Source organism: Triticum aestivum, chromosome 4A (genome assembly GCF_018294505.1).
Source record: "Triticum aestivum cultivar Chinese Spring chromosome 4A, IWGSC CS RefSeq v2.1, whole genome shotgun sequence".
In the NCBI taxonomy this organism is placed as follows: Eukaryota; Viridiplantae; Streptophyta; class Magnoliopsida; order Poales; family Poaceae; genus Triticum; species Triticum aestivum.
The window spans coordinates 635,707,494-635,716,496 of record NC_057803.1 but is presented as its reverse complement, the minus strand read 5'-3'; the positions used below and the strand labels follow the sequence as shown (position 1 = coordinate 635,716,496).

The 9,003-nt window shown below is 44.4% G+C and overlaps 1 pseudogene; it reads left to right on the top strand.

The window, feature by feature from the left end:
- The first annotated feature begins 3,897 nt into the window (after positions 1-3,897).
- Positions 3,898-8,472, top strand: LOC123082797 (BTB/POZ domain-containing protein At2g46260-like; annotated as a pseudogene).
- Positions 8,473-9,003: the final 531 nt, after the last annotated feature.

The window sequence follows — 9,003 nt, the reverse complement described above, 5'->3', positions numbered from 1 at the left end:
GCATGCATGTATCTTCTCCACCTCCAATCCCAGAGGGCATACGACCTTCTTTGCTGCGTATGTACTGTCGGGCAATTCGTTATCCTTTGGAAGCTTCTTCTTCAATATTTTCAGTAGCTTCTCAAATCCTTTGTCAGCCACAGCATTCTCTGCCTTCCACTGCAGCAATTCCAGTACGGTACCGAGCTTTGTGTTGCCATCTTCGCAATTGGGGTATAACCCTTTTTTGTGAACCTCTAACATGTGATCGAACTTCAGCTTCTCCTTTTGACTAATGCATTGCGTCCTTGCATCAACAATGACCCGGCGGAGATCATCATCATCGAGCACATCGTCTGGCTCCTCTTGATCTTCAGCAGCTTCACCCGTTGCAGCATCATTGGACACATCGTCTGATTCCTCTTGATCTTCACCAGCTCCCCCCGTTGCAGCATCACCGTATTCAGGGGGCACATAGTTGTCATCGTAGTATTCTTCTTCGCCGTCTTCCATCATAACCCCTATTTCTCTGTGCCTCGTCCAAACATTATAGTGTGGCATGAAACCCTTGTAAAGCAGGTGGGAGTGAAGGATTTTCCGGTTAGAGTAAGACCTCGTATTCCCACATTCAGTGCATGGACAACACATAAAACCATTCTGCTTGTTTTCCTCAGCCGCATCGAGAAACTCATGCACGCCCTTAATGTACTCGCGGGTGTGTCTGTCACCGTACATCCATTGCCGGTTCATCTGCGTGCATTATATATAATTAAGTGTCCAAATTAATAGAAGTTCATCATCACATTAAAACCAAAGTGCATACATAGTTCTCATCTAACAACATATAGCTCTCCAGAGCATCTAATTAATTAAACCATACATTGAAACTATGTAAAACATTTTAATGCGAAAACAAATGCGATCATAATGGCAACCAAGGTAACAATTGATCCAATGACATAATGATACCAAGCCTCGGTATGAATGGCATATTTTCTAATCTTTCTAATCTTCAAGCGCATTGCATCCATCTTGATCTTGTGATCATCGACGAAATCCGCAACATGCAACTCCAATATCATCTTCTCCTCCTCAATTTTTTTTTTATTTTTCCTTCAACAAATTGTTTTCTTCTTCAACTAAATTTAACCTCTCGACAATAGGGTCGGTTGGCATTTCCGATTCACATACATCCTAGATAAATAAAATATATGTCACGTTGGTCGGCATAATTTTCATAAACAATAAATGAACCAATAGTTATAAAGATAATATACATACCACATCCGAATCATAGACAGGACGAGGGCCGATGGGGGTGGATACCAAAACCATCGCACTATATAAGATGCAATAATAAATGTAAGAAAATGATACAAGTATCTATCTAAACATACAAGTAAGAATATTTTCCTTTCAGAAAGAAGATAAGAACAAGAGGCTCACCACGGTGGTGTCGGTGATGAGATCGACGCGGGTGATCGACGGCGGTGAAGACGAGGACGGGGCGTGACGGACCGCTAAATCTAGACAAATCTCGAGGAAAATGGAGCTTGGAGGTCGAGCTTCGAGAGGAGAAAGCTTAAGTAGTGTGGCTCGGGCATTCCATCGAACACCTCATGTGCATAGGAGGTGAGCTAGAGCACCACAAAGCCCTCTCCCCCTCGGCCAGAAAAAACAGAGCACTGTGCTCTGCTCTTGCGTGAGGGGGTATATATAGGCACCTCATTGGTCCCGGTTGGTGACATGAGCCGGGACTAAAGGGGAGCCTTTGGTCCCGGTTCAAGCCACCAACCGGGACCAATGGTGGTGGGCCAGGAGCGAGGCCCATTGGTCCCGGTTCATCCCACCAACCAGGACCAAAAGGTCCAGATGAACTGGGACCAATGGCCCACGTGGCCCGGCCAGCCCCCTGGGCTCACGAACCGGGACCAATGCCCACATTGGTCCTGGTTCTAGACTGAACCGGGACTAATGGGCTGACCCGGCCTGGACCAAAGCCCTGTTTTCTACTAGTGTTTGGTGACTCGGAGAACATCAACTCTAAGCAACAGACCCCATAGATGTTAACTGAAGGCTTGGGCCCTAAAAGAAGCGGGCACTCAGCCGCCATATGCTTCGGTTTCCGGCATAAATCACATAACTCAGCCATGCATTCAGCCATAACGTGTCCCGGTTCACTCCAACGAAAACAGGTCAACTTTTTCTTCTTAATCGCCTACTTGGACGGTTTGTCACCACCGGACTTTTCCGTGTCAGACGCATTATTACCATGCTGAATGGGCTCCGGCACCATCACATCGGCCAAGGCCCGAACCATCAGTAGGCACCTCCTCTAGGCTCGTCGCTGAACCTGTAGCAGCAGGCAGAGGACGCGAAGGAGGAGGGCGCCAGTAGTTGCCATGACCGGTTATTGGGGCCAACTGCACCCTCCGCAAAGTTTCCCGACGGTCCTTGAAAACCTCTACCGGTAGCCCCGTGATCTGTCCAAGCATAGCCGCGCCCACCTCCGGTAGACGACGAACCTCGATGAAGGCCTTCTCCATAGGCATTAAAACCATCGTCACCCCAATGACCACGAGGAGGATTGCCACTGTCTCCCGCAAAAGCTCCCGTACCGCGGCCACCCGCGCCATGAGCAGAACCACCCCGCCCACCGGCCATCTGCCTAGGCCAAGTGCGTTGCGGCGGAGGGGGCGCAACCTTGGGCGGCGACGGCGCCGTAGCCCTGGCAGGAGGCACCGCGGCCCGCGCGGGCATTGGCGCGGCCGAACCCGAAGCATGCGCCGGAGCAGCTCCAGCAGCCCCCGAAGCCGTCTTCGTCACAGGCGCGGCCTTCGCCTGTGTCGGAGCCTTAGGCGGCATCACGTACCCGCCGACCGCCAACGCCGTGAACACGCCAGACGGGCCAGGAACCTTCCTCGCGCGCCCAACAGCAACAGCAGGGAACCCTTGTCTCCCGTGGCGGCGAACCCTAGAAACAGCGCTGTTGCAACAGGGAGGAAACGCTCGTGCATGCGATGGCTCTCGTTCCGATGCATCCTCATGCATGTCGGCCTCCTCAGGCAGATCACAGGGAGCCTTGACTTGGACATTATTCTCGGGAAAGAAGATGTGGAAGAACTCCCTTTAAGCAACTTTCCAAAGGTATCTATCATTTTGGCTAGATTCAATAAACAATCCCATCAAAGGGATTTCAGAATGATGCACAAATAGAGGAGATCAAAATGCGAGCAATAAGAAGCAGAGAACAAATACAGGAAGCCTCGCAAGCTCTTGGGTGTTGTGGGTTGAGCCCAATCTGCAATTTCTTGGATCTTGTTCGCATCTATAGCAACATCATTGATGTCAATAATGTGGCCCATGTATTCTAGCTCTTGTTGGACCAATGAACACTTGTTCTTCTTCAGGAGTAACTAGTGCTACTGAAGAAGTTCAAACACCCCGCGCAAGGGCATCAGGTGAGCTTCTTCCATGGGGTTGTACTAAGATATCGTCGATGAATACGAATACATAGCGCCATAATACTGGCTTGAAGATTTGATTAAAGATGCTTTGGAAGGTTGTTGGCGCGTTGATGAGGCCGAATGACATCCCAAGGAATTTATAGATGATTTCATGTTGGAACGCCGTCTTGTACTGGTCCTCGACTGCAACACAAATCTGACGGTCTGCCTTGGGCCCTTAGTTCACATATATAGGCACGTGTCCATGGTTGGTTCCCCTAAAAAAAAGAGAGCAGATAGGTCAGCCTTTTGGTCATTGGTCAAAAAGAAAAAAAGATAAGTCAGCCGTCAGCACTCATCAACAAAAAAAAAGCAGATAGGTCAGCCGATCAAAACAAATCTTAAAACAGACAGAAAAAGGTTCCAGTGAAAAAAAGGACAAACTGAAAAATGTTCGAAAAGAGGTTCGCGGTCATTGAAACTGTTTACTCTTAGATCCGACCGGCGACGGCCCTCTCGCCTCCTGGAAGAACCCTCCGGGAGCTAGGGTTTCCGCCGTCCTCCCGCGCATCCTTCCTGTCGTCGCGCGCGGAGCGCATGGCCGGCGGCGAGACTGCGACGGTACCTGCGGAAGCGGAGACGGGCCTGCAGTTCTCACGCTGCGACGAGGTTCCCGATTTCGAGTTCGCCTTCAATTCGAAGGCGTTCTAGAACATCGTTCTGGAGGTAGAGGTCGTCGCCGGCGACGACGGAGGAGGAGAATCTCTCCCCGACGCCGCCAGCCAGGAGAAAGGTGCGTAGAGTCTCGTTCACCCCCTCCCCTAATTCCTTCCCCCTTATCGCCGCTGGATGGATCTAGCGTTTGTAATTACCTGCATGTTTGATGCGATTCGTACATACAGTAGATCTGTGCGCGTGTGGGGTTATTGCGCTTGATTTGTGATGCTTGGCCTAGTTTCGTTTCTGAAAGTGGTTCAGGGCTTCAGGCTGACCCTCTATCAATGTGGTTTAATTTTAGGGTTTAGCATAAGGTGTAAACAATGTAATAGAGAGAATCCATAAGTTATGTGCTGTGGGTGACTAGTATATATGCTGTGTATATGTAAGAGTCACTCCCTTGGGACCGGTATATAGGGCGGGAGGAAACATCCCCGGTAACCAAAGGCGTGAGCACCACGGCAACACACCTCTTTAATGACACCGCAAATCTCTTGTTCGTTTATTAATGCGCTAATATGTGCGCGTGTGGATGAGAGTTAAGGCCGAGCGACAAATCTGTTCCCGGGAACGGCTTTCTGTGCCTGCGTCAGCGAACTTGAACGAGGACATGACTTGGAGGGAGGAATGGCACACGATCACTGGCCTTCTACGATTTTTTTCTTTGGCCCATAAGAGAGGGTCTCTGATATTGACAGCGGTGCATGCTCATTTAATCGAACTCAATTTTGTAGAGAAAAAGTAGTTAACCAATGAACATTAGTTTTGAACCAGAGATTGTACATTATCCACATGCCAAATCTGCCAATTATATTATGTTTCTGAATGTATCCCAGAAACGGAAGAACATATTGTTACTATATATGTTAGTGCTTGACTATGGATTTGAATTTGGAACGCTGGAGAAAATATTTCGCGACTTCATAATTCTATTTCATATGTTAGTAATATGATCCTTTATATTTGGAGAGGAGATGTGGAGGGAAGAACTACATAAAACTTTAGAACTCTGCAGTCTCCACTGCCATGTTGCCGCACTTGCCTGTTCAAGCATGTAATATGTCAATTAGGCTGCTTGACAACCTCTTATGTTTAAGTATTACAGATTCATGTTGCATAGATTGTAAGTTTTCACCCGAGGTCTTATCATGGAAAAGTATGACACAAATGACAATGAAATTTGGGCTCGACAAAATCAACATCAAAGTTATTCAGAGAAAACAACAAATGTCTTCCAGTGTCCATACATATGACAATGATGCAACAAATATCTCGTCCAACATTTTGATGTGGCAGTGCTGTTAACTTCTTCTTTTTTTCAATACTCGTCCCTGCAAACGTAAAATAAGATCAATCCACTGCAATTGATACTAGCGACTGGACAGTGGAAGTGCTCAACGATGCAATTCAGAAATTTTGGAAAGAAGTTACTCGAACTGAAACCTGAAGTTCTACTACTTTGTTGTCCTTTCTGGAATCGCGGTTCTGAAATTCTTGGTCAAGTTTCTGAAACCTTTCAAAAGGCATTGTGTAAGTTTGGCTATTGACAAATAATTATCTGATAAAGTTATATGAAATTCTTGTTGGGTCATTAGGATAACATCTATGATCACTTTGCTCAGTGAACTACAGGCATGCTTGCTGGCTGCAGTAAATGGCCGTTCAATCTCTGTGATAATTTTAACCATTTTATCATACATCTGAATATTGACTAAACGAATCTGCACCATTGAACAGAATGTTCCAAGCATTTTAACAGAAAAAATCTATCTAATGGTCGCTCTGTACATTTTTTTCCTAGTTGTCTTGTTTCTCATTGATCTTGTTTTTTTGCAGCTGATGAAGGACAGAGTATTGACTCTTCCTCAACCATGGCAGCCAAAGCAATTTCAGCAGTAAAGGCCCTTTATATAAACTCGGCGATTCTTGCCGCAAGAAGTCCTTTCTTTCAAAAGGTAATTTTCATAGCCATGTGAAATGTATTTGTTATGTAGTCAGTTCAAGTTTCTAATAAGCTTCAGTTTCTTAGCTTTTCACAAATGGGATGAAAGAATCTGATGAGTCACATCCAAGAATTAGGATTGCTGATTCAGGTAATATTATAGCTTAACTGTAACATTCTTCCTCTTACTTTTTATTCTAATTCTCTATTGTGGTTGTGTTACTGTTTATATTTTGTATATAAAACATTGATTATTTGTGGTAAATAAATATTATGTTTTGTAGTGTTTCTACCACTTATAGGACTAGTTACGCAGACTTTTTTTTTGAAAGAAAGTTACACAGACTTCACACACACGTTTCTAAGTGCATGTTCGCACTTTCTTAAAATTACAGAAGAACTTTCCTTATTGAGGTTAATAATTAATTGTATGGTAACTAATTTCATTTGATAATTCAAACTCGTAGTGTGGATTGCGAAGCAATGGCGGTAGGTAACCAGTACTATAGGGCTATCATATAGAGTATCCACTAGTGTGTGTCGTCTCTGTAGTCAGTGATGTGGGCAATTCGTGGATTAATTAACTCTCTCAATTATCTTTGTAATTAATATGAAATTATGAGGTGCTTTGCAAGGTGAAACTTAATTTATGAGCCATTGGATCTGATTGTATCGAATGGTCGATATCGTCTGGATTCCGCCAACTCATACGTTTTCTATTATAGTATAGATATAACTTTTCCATGATCGGAAAAGGTTAATCCAAGGTGGAGCTTTTCTTACTTCTTTTTTGCACTGTTCTCTTAATCCTTGTGCCTTTACTGTTTTCCTTCTACTTGGAACAGAAGAAAATTCCCTTATGGAGCTTATAAGATTCATGTACAGTGGAAAGCTGACAACAATTGAGCCCACTCTTCTGCTCGACATCTTAATGGCTGCTGACAAATTTGAGGTTCCTGCTTGCATGAGGTACTGCACTCAGTTACTCATAAGCCGGCCTATGACCACAGAATGTGCACTGCTATTCCTAGGCCATCCATGCTCCATTTTAATGGCTGCTGAAGTTCAGAGTTTAGTACGTGCAGCGAAGGGATTCCTTGCCAATAAATACAAGGATTTTGATAAGTAAGTGACCACTATTTGATGGAGCAATGATTTTTTCTTTTTGTTTCGGAGAAAATGTTGACATTGATGTCACTAATTATATTGTTTATATGTCACTCATAGCATTATTTATCTCATTTCAGGTTCCAAGATGAACTGATGAACATCTCTCTTGTTGGAATCGAAGCCATCTTTTCGAGCAGTGACCTACACGTGTTATGTGAAGATGTGGTTTATTACTTCTTGCTCAAGTGGGCCCGTGTGCGATACTATTATTCGGAGGAGGAAAGACGCAAGGTCTTGAGTTATCGCTTACTTCCACTGGTACGCTTCAGTAATATGAGCTGTGATGCACTGCAGAAGGTCCTAAGATGTGAAGATGTTGATATAGACCATGAGTACTTAACTAAGCATATTGCTGAGGTACTTCTACACAAAGCATACCCAAACCAGATGGAAGCTGCTCTTGCAGCAAACGGGACAACATGTTGGCAATTTGCTGAGCGAGCTTACGACTTCAAACTTGTGAGAGTGATTGCTTTTAATCAACCCTGCCCACAGGTTACAGTTTACATGGATCTAAAGCGTGATGAGTGTTCCCGACTCTTCCCATCAGGAGGTATATGCTCGCAAATGTTCCATCTCGCAGGGCACAAATTCTATCTCTTGGCAAACTGTAAAATGGTTGAGCAGGCAACATCGTACAGCTTTGCCCTATCATTACATATTTTTGATGAGCCGGCAGGCTCAATATGTTTAGATATTGAGTTTGCTGCAAGGACAAAGCCGTTAGGAAAATTTGTGAGCAAGTACGGATATAAGAACACCATGACTGGTGATCGGTCGCAGGGATGCGGTGATCTTTTCGGAATGCCATGGTCGACGTTCATTGCTGATGACAGCCTCTTCATTGATGGTGTGCTATATCTGAGAGCCGACTTGACTCTGGTGGTGCAGCCTGAATTACAGACCTGATCTGATATCTCACTCAGCAGAGTTAATTTCGTCCTGTCTTATGTGCAGTATCAGACGCTTCAGTCGTGGATTTCAGTTTCATCCCTGAAGGGCAATGAACAGAGTAGCTGATGTACGTGGGCCAGCTGCTACTGCATTTACTTAGTAATATATGTGCGTGTTTATGTGTTGCCTTTGTATGTCGTTGTTGCATGTTGTATCATATAGTTTATGTGGAGAAGCTTTCTCTGTGTTGGTCGTTGTCTTGTAAGTGGTCTGTTGGATCCATGATGCAGTTCTAAGTGTCACAAAGTTCAATGGGATTTCAGTTATAATTTTGGATATTGTTGCTTGGCTGGGCATATGGGCAGTGTGGGCTTTTGGGTCCACGCTTGGTGCGGTCTTGTATAGCTATTTTTTGCTTCTGCTGGAATGTTTGGTGCCTGAATGTGAATGATGCAAGTAGATTGCACTTGTTCAGCTGAAAGCATTGGAGCGCGATGAGCTTCCTGGCCATTCGCTGTGGAAGCGAGGTCGATGTCCAGTGCTAGACGTCGCGCTATAGCTGACTGCAAAAAACTTGAGAGTTGATAACTGGCTTCATCTGGCTTATTATCCCCCAGTTCCTTAATATATAGTTGGTTTTCTAAAAATCAAGTTTCTTAAGCTTTGACAGGATTTATAGAGAAACCCATTCTAAAAAAATAGAAACGTTTTTAAAACTAGAATACTGAATTTATACCATATAAAATTATATTTCGTCATGAATCTAATGATAATGATTTGGCATTCTAGAAATTGATAATTTTTCTATGAAGTTAGTGAAAGTATACAAATTTTGACTATAGAAAATCTAATGTG